Source organism: Lacerta agilis, chromosome 6, assembly GCF_009819535.1.
Source record: "Lacerta agilis isolate rLacAgi1 chromosome 6, rLacAgi1.pri, whole genome shotgun sequence".
NCBI classification, from domain to species: domain Eukaryota; kingdom Metazoa; phylum Chordata; class Lepidosauria; order Squamata; family Lacertidae; genus Lacerta; species Lacerta agilis.
The window spans coordinates 62,588,151-62,601,397 of NC_046317.1; positions in this window are offsets into that span (position 1 = coordinate 62,588,151).

Here is a 13,247-nt window from a genome sequence, read left to right on the forward strand (position 1 = left end):
AAGCCCCGGATTTCTGTGACAAATCCAGACCTCTCTGTAAATGTTGTCGTATGGAAATGGTAAATCTGTAAGGTAAATTTTGAATCAGTTCACATTACCTCCAAGCATTTTTTCCATCTCTGTGTTTTACTATAATCGCAGATTTTACATTGGTGCAAATTGAGGTGAGAATATTACCTTTTTTTTTTTTTTTGGTATGTGCTTCTTTCCGGAGCCAAATAATATACAGGAGGCTGAAAGGTGTGAGTCACTGTGCAATCCAAAAACTGTTTACTCAGAATTAAATCCCATTGAGCATAATAGAGAGCTTACTCCCTAGTGCATTTTCCTAAAATTGCAGCCTCAACAATCCTATGCATGCGTTCAGTGAGGTTTACTCTCTTTAGTGAGTGTCCGGACAATTGTAGCCTTGTGTCACATGTGAAAACAATATAATTTACTAAGCCTAGGAATTAATTTGACCTCTTAATTTGACCCCTCTTGCTCGGTGCAAGAGAGCACAGTGAAATTGAAAATGAATATGAACGAGAGAGATGGCCCAATGACAGTCTCAGTTTCCTATTTACTCTGTTTATTTGCCGTAATTTCATAACAGCAGAATGACATGCAGAACTAATTAAATTGCGAAAAGGGAATGGAAGCACAGAAGGAAAACCAGCAGCAACCCTGGTCTTTGTGAGAAGTGGGGTGGATGCAAGCAAGAAGGGAGAAATACCAGCTTTGGTACTCGTGCTACTTTTTTTAAAAATGGAATTTTAAGCCTGTGAAGTTTTGTATCTTATTTTCTTACAGATCAGCTCCGCAGAGTAGGCTGTTCCCCCTTTTAATTTGCAGAAGGGACACTAACGTGCGGAGACAATGCCACACTAGTATTGTCTTGTGAAGCTATTGTGGCTTATTTGCATTCTCACTGGGACCAAAGTCTGGCGGTGTGGGGTGGGGGGTGGAAATAACTCATGTGCAGCATGAGCCCAAGCATGCCCCCACCCCCACTGAGTTCAATAAGACTTAAAGGGACCCCTGACCATTAGGTCCAGTCGCGGATGACTCTGGGGTTGTGGCGCTCATCTCGCTTTACTGGCCAAGGGAACCGGCGTACAGCTTCCGGGTCATGTGGCCAGCATGACTAAGCCACTTCTGGCAGACCAGAGCAGCGCACGGAAATGCCGTTTACCTTCCCGCCAGAGCAGTACTTATTTATCTACTTGCGCTTGATGTGCTTTCGAACTGCTAGGTGGGCAGGAGCTGGGACCGAACAACGGGAGCTCACCCCATCGCGGGGATTTGAACTGCCGACCTTCTGATCGGCAAGCCCTAGGCTCAGTGGTTTAACCCACAGCGCCACCCACGTCCCCTTTTCAATAAGACTTACTCCCTTGTAAATGTATGTAGAGTTGTAGCTTTCAAGGCCTGCTTTTATGATCAATTCAGCATGTGGCAGTAGCTGTAAGGAGCAGCCCAGTCTGTACTGCTCAGCCACCGCCACGACCTGAATTCAGTGTTCTCTGTGCCACTGCAACCCACCCTAAATGCAATTGTGCATCTGTATGCCAAGAGTTGAATCCAACACAAAGTGGCACATGTAGATCACTGGTATGAAACATGCGGAGAGCAGCTGGAACTCAGCAAGGACTGAGCTTTCCCTGCAGCTGCCATATGTCAAATTGATTGTAGCCACTGTAGGCCCATAATCCAATATTCCTACCCAAACTCTGTGCCAGGAGAAGCAATATTCTTTGATCTAGATTCTAGACATCATCCCAGCATCTAGGGAAGGCAGCATTTTCCAGAGGGAGTTTCAAGATGCATAGAAATGGTGATAGCCATAGCTCTGTGGTAGAGTATTTGCTTTGCATGCAGAAGCCCCCCCCCCCCCCCCAGTTTTAACTCTTGGTATTTCCAGGTAAGGCTTGGAGAGACTCCTGCCTGAAATCCCAGACAGCCACTGCCAGTCAGTGTCTGACAATACTGAACTAGATGGACCAAAGACAGTGATGGATGATTTGCACTATATTGTGCTATGTGGAATCTGTGTTTTTGTCAGGATATTATTACACGCCGAGCTGCAAAAGCTGCAGCAGCGAGGCCAGCATGACTATGTGTCTGTTTTTATCCTGTGAGAAAGCCACCAGTCCTACCAGCTTTCTCACACATGTGATGTTATTGTACTTTACTATTGTACTTTACTTTCGTTTCTGGCTTGAGAGATACCGGACACGCTAATGCACAGCTCTGACTTAATGAGCTGAAAAGCAGAGACATACTCTGCATCTTATCTATAATAAAGTAGTTTTAGCCTTAATGGCTTGTGTGTGTTGTTCTTCACGCTGGGGAACATTCGCATATGAATGTGCCCCTGGACTCAAGTAGCCAGGAGTGCACCCAGGCTTTGTCCCTACCTGGGGGGCAGTCTCACGCCTTGCCCCAGTGGGACGTTTCCTAACAGTTTTAACCCCACTTGCAGGTAATTGTAGGGAAAGCAATGCCTCCATAGTGCTAACTTTTGCGGGAGCAAAACAGCCACTGAGTTCCAGCAAAGACAATTTACAAGTGGTGTGTGTGTGTGTGTGTGTGTGTGTGTGTGTGGTCCATTATTCTTTTGTCTTTGGTGACCTGGTTTCTGGAAGTTTTCTGAAAGTATTCACTACTAATTAAATAAACTTCAGCATGGTTATCCTTAAGAGACATCTGCATGTGTTTTAAGATGCCTTTTTGTAAAGAGCATTGCTAGATGTGCCAGAAGAGAGGGACTTGTGTCATGTGGAAGTAGCTCTAAAGCAGGCTTCCTCAACCTCGGCCCTCCAGCTGTTTTGAGACTACAATTCCCATCATCCCTGACCACTGGTCCTGCTAGCTAGGGATCATGGGAGTTGTAGGCCAAAAACATATGGAGGGCCGAAGTTGAGGAAGCCTGCTCTAAATCAAGAAGACTGAGACTGTGTGCAGTGCTTTCCCACCACATTAGTCTCTATACTGATTCTGCCCTGAGACTTCTAATGAAATACTGCATTTTGATGTGGCCCCCACCCAAACCAGCTACAATCTGAATTGAGAAAAAAATAATGACCTAAACACATTTTAAACCAGTAATGTGTACATAGCCTAATTCCTCTTCCCAGGTTCCAAACTTTGGATTCTCCCTTGTTTTGCTTGAGAGATGGGCTCAGTGTCCTTGTGTTTCATTTGTGCAGGCAGCACCATCTTTTCAACAAATTTCTACATATACAAATTCAGAACAGCCGGATTTCCTGGTTGCCACTTGTTTGCTGAAGGCCATTCCAGCTGGCAAAGCCTTCAAACCTCTTCTCTGCTCAGTACTAGGAAGCAATCTGTTTCTGTGCCATCGAAAAGGATGGCCTGCCCTTGGGAGAAGCTGAAAGCATTTTTCTGGCTTTTATAAATCATCTAATTCCACTGGGCTAGTGCTGAAAACCTGTATGGAAACAGGAAATGAAACAAAACCAGAGAGAGGAAATGTTCACAGTTTGGTGCATGGCTGTTCCCCGCATTCCCTGCCCGATTGGTGGGGGGTTGGGTGGGGAGGGGTTTGAGGGTTAGTGACGGAAAACATGTTGTTTTTTTTAAAAAAGCCTCTGCTACCCAACCCATGCTCTGTTCCCCATTGGCTTATATGGATGTGCTGCTCATTTGTTTGTGCAAATGTGAGTGACAATCAAACAAATGGTATCTGAAGAAGTGTGCATGCACACGAAAGCTCATTCCAAGAACAAACTTAGTTGGTCTCTAAGGTGCTACTGGAAAGAATTTTTTATTTTATTTTGTAAAAATCTGAGATATTCCCACAAAGCCTTTGCCTCTTGTTTCATGAGTTGGTGGTGCCACCTGGTGTTAAAAATCATCAATGCCAGGGCTTAAATAATTTTAACACCCAGTGTTTTTACTCTCTGACAGAACGGCATTCCGAAAACTTTGTGAAAGAAAAAGGGAAGAAAAAGACCAGAGGAAAGAATGAAACATTATTATACAAGCCCTTTGAAAAAAGATACATTTTGTGAGGTGAATCAACAGAGCCCTGCTCATTTCCACCAAGACTTGTAGCAGGAGCGTTTTTGAAATTCAGGAATTAGTTTGCAAATATCTTTCATAGTTTTGCTCCTGACCTACAGGTATAAGGTCTGTATTCCCTTTAACCACCGCCCAAACCAGAAAACAACCAGAGATGCCAGCACAACTTCCCAGGCTCAGCCCTAGTAATGTTCACTTTATGAGCCCCTGAATTCCACTCTAGATTAAAATCCAGATCACCGAGGAAATCCTAGTTCACCTGCAAGTTGGTAGGCCTTGGGAAAACTACAGTTCCCAAGGGCCATGAGGACAGTGTGAAAAGTTCCGCACTGCTGGATGGAATTTCTGTGTGGTTTTACACAATTTGGGACACAGTTCTCGGCCCAGTATACCTGAAGGAGCGCCGAAGGCCTTCTGGCGGTTCCCTCATTGTGAGAAGTGAGGTTACAGGGAACCAGGCAGAGGGCCTTCTTGGTAGTGGCTCCTGCCCTCCCATCAGTTGTCAAGGAAATACTTTTAAAAGACATCTGAAGGCAGCCCTGTTTAGGGAAGTTTTTAATGTTCAATGCTGTATTGTGTTTTTAATATTTGGTTGGGAGCCATCCAGAGTGGCTAGGGATAATAATAATAATAATAATAATAATAATAATAATAATAATAATAATAAATCAGCACACAACTTGCAAAGGATTTTGTGGCAGAAAACAAATTCATATTGCTGTTTCCTATGTCTGAGCTTCTCGCACCCCCCTTTTCTGGACAACTATTGGATCACCTGACATTTTTAATTATTTGATGTGATTAAATAATGTAACATGGTAATGATTTGTATTTTTCTTACATTTTTGATACATATATTAAATATTTAGTGCTTGGCAGTTCTCTGCCTACTGAGGTCAACTAATTTAGCATAGCTTTGTGATGTTTTCTTGAGTCAAAAGTGAAATGCCAGCCAGCATCCTGCAGTTCGACATTTGTAGTGATCATGCCACTTACTACAATATGAATAAGGTTTTATTCCAGTTTACTTATATGGGAGTGCAATGATTTCTCCTTGAGCAATGGAGCATTGTGCCCCTCTCCATCTTCTTCATGCCCCTTAAATCTGTTCTTGGGTTTCCCCTCATCATCCAGAGCAGATCTGGGGACCTTATGGGGCATGCATGAGGAGTGGAGAGGAGCAAATCCCATAGTGCTAGCACAACTGTTTAGTTTCGTACTGTGCACTATATCCTCATTAAAATACGCAGAATATTGCTTAAGGAAATTTCTATTTAGTGATGTGAATGGCCACAGAAGATAGGTGGTCTTAAGGATTGGGCATCTTTAAGGGTGGTCTTGAGGATGATGTATTGGTAGTGATGCTAGCGTGGATGAAGATTATAGGGAGCAACACCATTTCTTGGGCTCCTCTCACCATTTCCTGCAAGGGGAGGAATCCCTTCCACACATCCGTGGGTGATAAAAACGGGAGAAGCAGCTCCATCTGAGCAGCCCTTTGGTAGGAATATTTTAATTTCGTTTCTGTTAGTGAGATTTATATACTGCTAAAAACTTGAGTGGTTTACTTAAAATGATGTAAAATGTTCATTAAAAAAAAATCAGTGATAGCAGAACAGGATAAAAGTGGACTGGAGGCAACGTTTTCCAAGTCGTTTTCACTGTCGGGTTTTGGACATCATCCTCTCAGCAGTCCCACCCACAGATAAGCAGGTTAGAGAGAGGACTTATAGTCCATTTGCTGATGGGGAAAGCATTCTAGAAGATGCTTCCCACTCAGCATCAGCTGGGAAGAAGCTGTGGTCTGATGATTTGAAAGGAGGGGCCTTCTTGTGCATCTATCAGTCTGGCAAGGGCTGCACCTACTCAAGTAGTGGCAGCTGATGCTTATTGGAGTTGCTTTCACTTCTCCCCACACCAGAAAATTAAGGGCTGAGATATCTTTCTATGGGTTGAAGTGGTCTGCTCATGCTATTATTATCCATTCTTGCATAGCTCAGTCGGTTAGAGCGTAGTACTGATAATGCCAAGTTTGCAGGTTCGATCCCCGTATGGGACAGCTGCATATTCCTGCATTGCTGGGGGTTGGACTAGATGATCCTCAGGATCCCTTCCAGCTCTACATTTCTATGATTCGAATCTGGCCTCACCTACCTGACATACGATGGTGAAAGCAAGTGTAATTACGCAGCATTGGCTCTCCCCCATTCCCAAGGATTAAGGTTTGGCCGGGTGTGTGTGTGTGTGTGTGTTGCCAGATTCAGCTGTACTGTTTGCAACACCCTAAACCTGATTAAGTCTGGATCCCCATGCTAGTACGGAGTTGAGGAAAGCAGCACTCTTGTTATTCTGCAGGACTTGCATGTGCTTCAACTTCTCACCTGCAGAGGGAGCAATCAGGCAAGGGAAGAGGACTGGTGATAATGACCATTTGCGTAGTAGTAAGGATGTGAACATGGTTCAATAGCAAGAGAGTCTATGGAAAGAAAAAATGTTACGGGTAAGGAAATGGTCCACAGTGGAACACTGAACGAAACTCATTTCCAAGTGAAACCCAACATTGTTCATTGGGTCTCTTGTACTGCATTGCTTCAGGCCTGTATGAGGACACTGCAACACTGCGCAGAATTGTTTACACTGCATTCTGGTACAGGGAAACATGGACTGAGGAGAGCATCACAGTCATTTGGAGGAGCAGCCACAGTGGTATTTTTTTAAATGGCTCTCCCTTGGCAACCACATCTGCTATAGGGGTAACTAAGCAGCCTCCCCAGAAAACCTCAGGGTGAATTCCCCTTTCAAAAGCAGCGAAAAAACAGCTGCTCTGATTGTGTGTGGGGTGAGTGGTCTGGTGAAAATGGGATGGGAGAGGAATTTGGTCCAACTATATCTGTTTCTGTTTGCTCTGCTCCTTGTGCCGTAGCTCTGATTTTATAAGGAAGAATGAGCCATGGATGTTTGACCACAAATGGCAATGAGGAGAGTGGAGTGCACTGCACCTCTTTGTTTTCACCGGGCTTGATGGGACCTTGCCTGCACATGGGGATCTGTCACCCACAAGGCCACAGCGAACACTCACTTGTGAACGTTTACCTGTGTGAGTGTGGATACAGCTTCCACCTGTTAAGAAAGACGTGACTTTATTTTATTTTATTTAAATAAAAAGTTAGTATATGGTTTCCCATAATTGCCAGGGGGAACATAATTGTGTGGGAACATGCCCATCTCTTTTTTATTGGGTGGTGGAGGAGTTGGGTGAAGGGTGAAGGAACTGCACAGATGTTACAGTTGGGGGCATGGTCTTCTCTCTGTTGCCTTGCAGGGCTGTGGGCTACTAATGACTTTTAGTGTCTTGGATCTGGAGTATCTGTAAGAAACTTCCACTTCTTCTCTGCTATGCCCTTGACTGTGTACATATTACTGGCTTAAAAGGCAAGCATGTCATTTTTCTTGATTTGGATCAAAGGTGGGTTGTTGTTGTTTGGGGACACACTCATCAAAACACAACATTTCACAGGCAACAGGAGGAAAAGGAGGGTGACCAAGATGATCAAAGGTCTGGAAAGCAAGCCTTATGAGGAACAGTTGAAGGAGCTGGGTATGTTTAGCTTGGAAAAGAGGAGACTGAGAAGAGATATGATAGTATCTCAAGGGCTGTCACATGGAAGATGGAGCAAGCTTGTTTTCTCCTGCTCCAGAGGGTAGGACCCAAATCAGTGGCTTCAAGTTACAAGAAAGGATTTTCTGACCAAATATCAGGAAGAACTTTCTGACAGTAAGAGCTGTTCAACAGTGGAATGGTCTCCCTTGAGAGGTGGTGGACTCTCCTTCCTTGGAGGTTTTAAAGCAGAGGTTGGATGGCTATCTGTCATGGATCCTAGAATCTTAGAGTTAGAAGGGACCCAAGCGTAATCTAGTCCAACCCCCTGCAATGCAGGAATCTCAGCTAAAGCACTCATGAAAGATGGCCATCCAACCTCTGCTTAAAAACTTCCAAGGAAGGAAAGTCCACTACCTTTCGTGGGAGTGTGTTCCACTGCCAAACAGCTCTTGGTGTCAGAAAGTTCCCCCCTGAATGTTTAATTGGAATCTCCTTTCGTATAATTTGAAGCACGCTCCCTCTTCAATGTGACAGCCCTTAAGATCTCTGAAGATGGCTATCATGTCTCCTCTCAGTCACCTCTTTTCCAGGCTAAACATACCCAGCTCCTTCAACAAACTGCTTTAGTCTTATTCATGCATAACAGGGGTTTGGACTAGATGACCCTTGGGAACCCTACCAACTCCACAATTCTACGATTCTTGGATTAATACAATGTGGGTATGGATTATGGCCAATATTATGTGTGTTCCACTTCCTAAACCAGTGGTGGGAGTGCACTGGATTCAGAGTAAGCAGCAGTAATACACAGCCCTAAACTCAACATAGCCTTGAACTGATGGAGTCCTGCTGCTGTAAGTTGGGAGGCCTTTTTCTGCCACCACATACTGTGTGCCTGGGTTTGTAACTGGTTTTCCTTTCTGTGGCTAACTCTATCCTATTTTGCTTTACTGTGAGATTTTAGATCCATGTCTGTATAGTGTGTGTGTATAAATTCTTTATGAAGAGCACAACTTTGCACGCACCTGAATCCCACCATTTGCAGAGAATTCTCCAAGTTTCCTGTTTTGATGGTGCTGCCTTGTACGCCCTCAATCTTTTTGCCAAATCCAAAATTATTCCCCTCTGCAGATTGTTTCTTCTTCAGCCTTCAATCTCAAAAGTCACATTTTGCATATCAAGTGAGCAATTTTCTGGGAATTGCAGTTTAATCTCAAATTCCAGGCAATCATGCAGAAGCCTTTGGCTCCTGCTTTGAGTCTCTGCTCAAATCACCTCACTGGCCCTCATTCATCTGTTTTTGTTGGCTAATGACTCAAGCATTGGCTGGATCTGTCAGTCTGCAGTCTTGTCCTGATGCTGATGTCTGCACTACGTACATGTGGAAGACCATCAGGGACCGAAATGTTGGCGAGGAATGTGTTGCTGTTGTTCTTTTCCAGCCCGGCTCTCTGGCCTCTGCTCTGCCTTCACAGTGGTCCTTGGTTGTCATTTCCTTTTCCTCTTAGAAATGCCCCTAGTTCAGTAGCTTTTGCAACTCCAAATTCAGGGGTTTAGTCCAAGATGAGCAGAGTCGCCAAAGTCCCTTGCAGAAATAGGCCCAGTGCAGATTCTGACCGAAGCAGGTCTATGATCTGTTTCTAGACTAGACTAAGTGTACAGGCAAACGTACTGAACGCTGGAAAGTCCAGACATATGAAAATAATATAGCAGCGTGACAAGATGGTAAGCAACTAAGAATCAAGAAAGCGTTTGATGTCAGTTTGTGTGAAACCAGACATTTATTTTTGAGGCAATAATAGGCTGGCTGGTGAACTGAGGACAGAGGGTGAGCTAAGAGTGAGAAACAAGGATAAGAGATGCTGGGGCCAGAAAGGAAGAACTATTATCCTTTCTATTGTGCATTCATTATGATTTGTAATCATGATAGTATTGGAGCAGTTACCACTTTCAATATTGTTTGCCCCTGTTCTGGTAACACAAGAGTGCCCCTCCAGATGGCAATAATACTTTCCCCAGCCCCCTGTCTCTCTTCACAGTTTAGTCAAAATCACATCCTGCTAGTTCTTCTTTTTCACTAAAGGGGGATCAGGGGAAATGTCTTGGGGCTTTATTATGGGCATTTGCCTGTAACATGTGTAGCTAGGTCCATAGGTAGCTTTCTGTGGTAGCTTGAAGCTTCTTCTGCAGACATGGACTCAGCTAGACTGGTGAAGAAAAAGTGATTTATATGCATTGTATATGGGACGCGGGTGCTGCTGTGGGTTAAACCACAGAGCCTAGGGCTTGCCAATCGGAAGATCGGTGGTTCGAATCCCCACGACGGGGCGAGCTCCCGTTGCTCGGTCCCTGCTCCTGCCAACCTAGCAGTTCGAAAGCACGTCAAAGTGCAAGTAGATAAATAGGTACCGCTCTGGCAGGAAGGTAAATGGCATTTCCGTGCGCTGCTCTGGTTCGCCAGAAGCGGTTTAATCATGCTGGCCACATGACCCGGAAGCTGTATGCTGGCTCCCTTGGCCAATAAAGCGAGATGAGCGCCGCAACCCCCAGAGTCGTCCACGACTGGACCTAATGGTCAGGGGTCCCTTTACCTTTTTATATGCAATATAACATTGTGCCACCAGATGGCAATGTGGACTCCTGTTTTTCTCTACCTGTTTTCCCTGTTTAAATTTGTTGTTGTTGTTCAGTCATTCAGTCATGTTCGACTCTTCGTGACCCCATGGACCAGAGCACGCCAGGCACGCCTATCTTTCACTGCCTCCCGCAGTTTGGCCAAACCGTTTAAATTTAAATTTACAACTTGTTTAAATTTAAATTTACAAATTGTTTAAATTTACAACGCTTTAAACCTAAAAGCTTATTTGATGTGTCTAGATCCGGCTTGTACGTACATGCTGGCGCCATCTACTGGCCTGGCCAGTAACACACACAAATTATTGTAATTTCCACCATAGAGTAATTTTTAAAGTTGCAAGATGACAGGGACTTTGACAAGTCAGTTTAAAGACATACCTTTCGCAGGAAAGAAAAAAACTTCAAAGCAACCACAAGAGCTCAGTTTACCATGATCTCACCATTTCAAAGCCCCCCCCTCCAATTTGAGGGGAGGGCAGTAAAACATTTTGGCATGCTCAGTACCTTAAGAGTGTTGTGGTTTGGGGTCTCTGTTATGGTAGCAGCAACAAAACTGTCACCCTGCAGGGCCGGAAATCCCCCAGAGGGTCCTAATTAGCACAAAGCCAGGCTTGTCCAAAGTAAATGCAATCCTGGCACCATCAAAAGCTTTGCCGTGTCACAGTGAATCCCAGAGTGACAACTCCCCCCCTCTTTGCCCCCCTTGCCTGTTCACAGGTGCCATGATAGGGAGAGCATCAACAATGCCCCATAGGCATGCTGCACACTGCTGTAAAATTTTAAGCAGACTGTTCCCAGGGAAATTCCTGGAAGGTTACAAGTTCAGAAGTTGGGTTGCCCCTGCTCCCCCAAATGCTTTTTTATGAAACGTAAGCTGACAGCTGCCTTGTAACTTCTAGTTAGAAAATCCCCAGTTTTCTCTCCCATTTTGGGTTGCTGCATCTCATGGTGGGATGTTCTGCTCCCATGCACAGGCTGCTTCTACCTTAGCCCAGGAGTAAGAAACCTGGGGCAATCCAGATGTTCCTTGAGTCTAAGAAGCCCAGCCAGGATGACGAGTGGTCAGTGATCATGGGAGTTGTAGTTCATCGATGTGGGGAAGGGCTGTGGCTCATTGGGAGAGCATTTGCTTAGCATGCAGAAAGTTCCAGGGTCAATCCAGGACACATCCAGGTAGATCTGGGGGAGACCCCTGCCTGACAGCACCTGCTAGTCAGTGTGGGCAAGACTGTCATGAACTGGCAGGGCAGCAGAGAGAAGAAAGTACTGTACTCACAGGGTGATGGAGGATGATGAGGGGATGGGGGGGGGGGTCAGAACACAGGAACCAGAGCAGTAGGACCCAGAGCCAGAGGGGTCTCCGTGAACATAGTAGGCTCTGAGGCAGGCTTCCTCAAACTCAGCCCTCCAGTTCTTTTGAGACTACAATTCCCATCATCCCTGATCACTGGTCCTGCTAGCTAGGGATCATGGGAGTTGTAGGCAAAAAAATCTGGAGGGCCAAGTTTGAGGAAGCCTGCTCTGAGGCATAGGGAGAAGCGGGAGGGATGCTCTAGGACAGGCATAGGCAACCTTCGGCTCTCCAGATGTTTTGGCCTACAACTCCCATGATCCCTAGCTAACAGGATCAGTGGTCAGGGATGATGGGAATTGTAGTCCAAAACATCTGGAGAGCCGAAGGTTGCCTATGTATGCCTGCTCTAGGAGGCTGAGACAGGCAAGGCCCACAGCCCAGCTCCCAGCTGACCAGGTGAGGCCCGCTAGCTCTGTGAGGAGGTGTGTGATTCCTCAGCTGGAATAGGCTTAGAACAGGTGAGGGTCACCTGCCTCATCAAGCCCAGATGCTGCAATCAGCATGCAAAGTACAAAAGGGAAGCAGAGCTGAGGTGCTGGGTCTGCTCAACTGCCCTTGTTGATGCACCTCAGGCTGGATGCTTCAGGATTCTTGAGGGACTATGCTTTGTTTGGACTTTGGACACGTGGGTTGACCCTGGACTGGGGACTTGACATACTGACTTGCTGCCAGGTAGGCCATGGGTTTGGGACAAAGACTGATCTGGGTGTTTTGGATAATAGGACAATGCCACCAAAGGTGTAAATTGGTTCCATGTTTTGCTCAGAGATTTCTTCATACCACTCAATGTGATTAGTGTGAAGCGGCATGTAAAAATGATTTTCAGCATATTTTCTCTTGTGGCTGCTGAGATCAATTTTAGAGGTTTTTGTTTCCAAACTTTTCCCTGTTTGCCACCAGATATTTCTGCATTTAGGCTTGTGTGTGTTGTGTCCATAGAGAAATGCTGTAGACCTATCCCATGGAGAAATTTATAGAAGTTATGGCCAAGGCCATGGAAGAATCCAGTTTTTGCTTAAAAAGAAGTCTGCTTTGTATTATATTTCCCCCCTTATATTGTGGACAGACAAGCATTAACAAAAAAAGTCTGGTTTCAGACTTTGCCAAGGCTGATGCTGCATTAAAAAAAGTGTGAAATTCAGCTTTGGGGTTTTAATTTCGTTTAAGTCTGCCAGTATTGTTGTTCAGTGGACAAATAAAAGTTGTCTGTTTTTCTAGTACTTTACTCTGTTGCTGTTAAATGGACAAATAAAGCAATTTGTTAGAAGTTATCTCTAAATCTATAATCCCATGCAATATAGTAAATTGCCATAATTTCTTTGTTTCTCTTCAGCATCATTTAACAGTGTGTGGGGTTCAGTTATAAGTCAAGAGCCCTTAGCTACAAGTTTCAGACTTTGCCTGCTCCCAGTAGAATGATTTCTGCAAACACCCATGTCTGGTGCGACGGTGTGGTGCTGTTGCTTACTAGGAGTGAAAGGGATGAGGTGATGTGGAGGTTGGTGCAGGTGGGAACACCAGATTGACTCCATTGGTGCACCTCCCTCCCCAACATCTTCCCCTTCCCTTTGGTAAACAGAAGAGACTCTGCTGCCAGGAAGCTAGCCTGGTAGCTTCATCCCACTGGGT